The sequence below is a fragment of the Phyllostomus hastatus genome, unplaced genomic scaffold (assembly GCF_019186645.2).
Source record: "Phyllostomus hastatus isolate PE091 unplaced genomic scaffold, TTU_PhHast_1.1 phas_contig_1, whole genome shotgun sequence".
Lineage (NCBI taxonomy): Eukaryota > Metazoa > Chordata > Mammalia > Chiroptera > Phyllostomidae > Phyllostomus > Phyllostomus hastatus.
The window spans coordinates 33,417,350-33,419,908 of record NW_025333498.1 but is presented as its reverse complement, the minus strand read 5'-3'; the positions used below and the strand labels follow the sequence as shown (position 1 = coordinate 33,419,908).

At 41.7% G+C, this 2,559-nt stretch overlaps 1 pseudogene; it reads right to left on the bottom strand.

Annotated features, from left to right (window-relative positions):
- Positions 1-555: 555 nt before the first annotated feature.
- On the bottom strand, positions 556-2,163 carry LOC123813449 (annotated as a pseudogene).
- Positions 2,164-2,559: the final 396 nt, after the last annotated feature.

Genomic DNA, 2,559 nt, shown 5'->3' with positions numbered 1-2,559 from the left:
ACCAAAGTTGAATATCTGGTGTTGTTAAGTCCCCCAGTACCATAATTGTTTTGATTACTATTGGTCATTTACATTTCCATGTATATTATAGAATCAATTGTCAATTTTCATAAGACAATCTACTGGGAATTTGCTTTGAATAATGTTAAATTTGTAGATCAATTTGACAAAAGTTAACATCCTTACAATGTTGTCTTCAAATCCATGAATGTATTGTAATACTCATTAGTCTTTAATTTCTCCCAAACATGTTTTACAGGGTTTTTGTTTGTTTGTTTATATGTTTTGTGCTGTTTTAGAGAGCTAACAACTTCAGGTAATTTTTATTTCCAGGTATTTGATGTCTTTCTACTTTTGTAATTAGTATCATTTTCAAATTTTTATTTTTGTTTATTTTTCAAAACCTTAAGGATTATATAAATAACCCCCCATTAGAACACAGTGGGCCATTTGCTACACCTTCCTTATAATACTAACTAATCAAGACCAGGCAGGGAGAGTAAGGGTATGTTGCAGCCAGACTGCCAGCCAGTTGTGGAAAGGTGGGGGTGCCTCTCAGTGGAAGTGGCCATGACCTCGGCCCCGGCCAGCAGCTGTAGGAGTTTCCACTGTGAGCGAGGCTTCTTGACTGTTTCACCTATGGACATGATAAGGCACACAGCTCCAGAGGCTGCAGTCAGGACATTGATCTGAACCATAGCTAGCTCCCACATGAAAGCCTCAAAGTTGCCAGCAATGTCCTTGTTGTTGATGTCTACTCCATACCACATGCCCCCTGGGCATGCCAAGCCCGTAGCATGTTGAGGATGTTTGTGGCATGAAAGCCAGCATTGTCACACAACTGTCATGGGGTAATTTCCAAGGCCTTGGCGTATGCTCCAGTCAGCAGCTGCTGTTTTCCAGGAATAGTCCTTGAGTAATCCCGCAGGTACTTACAGAGCTCTATCTTCATGTCCCCACCACCAGCCACCACTGAATTGTTCTCGATGGTCCTCCTGACAAACATGATGGCATTGTACAGGGACTACATGCACTGTCTGCTCCATAGATTGCTCATGGAGTATGATGGTGCTAGTCTTAGCTTTGCGGCAGCCCTTGAAGAATTGTACCTCTTACCTCCAAATTTGGCTTCTTTGAAGACCTGGCAGTGGCCCAGCACATCTCCTGACAGAGCTTTCACGCTGGTCTGGGTGGAGCCATCCTCCTCCTCTTCAGATCCTCCTACGGCACTCAGCCAGCACAGAACATGTCCCTGTCAGCAAAGCACTGGGTGGCCACATCCCCAATGCGCAGTTTGGATAAGACAACTTTGGCTCCAGAACGATCGATCTTCTCTAACTGGTCACACAAAATGCTCCACTTAGCATCAACGATTGCTTGATAATCCTCAACTGTGTGGACTCTGATTTCAGCATTTATCTTTCTCAGCTTTCAGTTTGAGCTCAACATTTAAAAGATCAATCTTTGGGTTATGGTACTTTTTGGGTTGCATTTCAAACCCTGAATAAGAGAAAGTCTCCTTGAATGCAACACCACCTACCAACTTGGAGTCCTCTAGGGTTCTACCTTGAACCTTCTCGATACCAATCATTTTAAGCTGCAACAAAATCATCAAGCATCATTACCGTATCCACCACCATCTTGTGAAGAAGGCTTTCTGCTGGGAAATCAGCTCTGAACTTAGAGAGGTCATAGCACATTTTTCCAGCAGCTTCCTCTGCTCCACTTTATCTTCTGTCTTCACAGTCACAGAGATCTCTTTGATCTTGTTAACTGCCAACTGAGTGGCAGTGTAGAAAACTCAGATGATGATTTGTGGGTGCAAACCTTTCTCCACCTAGGGTTTCACATGCCTCAAAAACTCTGCAGCCAGCTGAGTCACTGAGGTGATGCCATCACTGACATTAGCCTCTTGGGATTTGGCAATGTCCACTAACGTCTTTGCATCAGGATGGACAACATGAAGGACTTTCAGAACTACGGCCCCATCATTAGAAATTGTGGCTTTTCCTCTGTCATCCACAATGAGCTTGCTCATGCCACAGGGGCCCAGGGTGGTTCTCACAGCCTCAGCAGTCACCTGGCAGGCACTGATGTTACAAGCTGGGGGATGACTTGGGAACTATCAGTCCCTTCTTTCAGCTGAGAAACTGGTATAGGCATCACCTTCAAAGCTTATTCTGTGGTTCATCACTCCTCTTCTTAGTTCCACATTGGGGCTTCCCAGCAACCCCACGATATCCCTAAATTTTTATTTTTAATGTGTTCCTGGTATTTCTGGTGTATTAAATGCATGTTTTTTCTTTGATTATTCATGTAAGGTATTGATTTTATTTAATTTTACAAAGACTCAACTTTGTAATTTGTGGATCTCTCCATTTTATATTTGTTTTCTACTTCTTGATTATATATGTATGTATCTTTATAGTTGTTAACTTCTACATTTATTGTGTTTGATTTTTTTAAATTCTTACTGTGTTTGATATTCAAAGTTCTTTGAAATTTCTAAATTTTGTTTGAAGTTTCTAAATAAACTCTTCAATAGTATTTTCAGCTTTC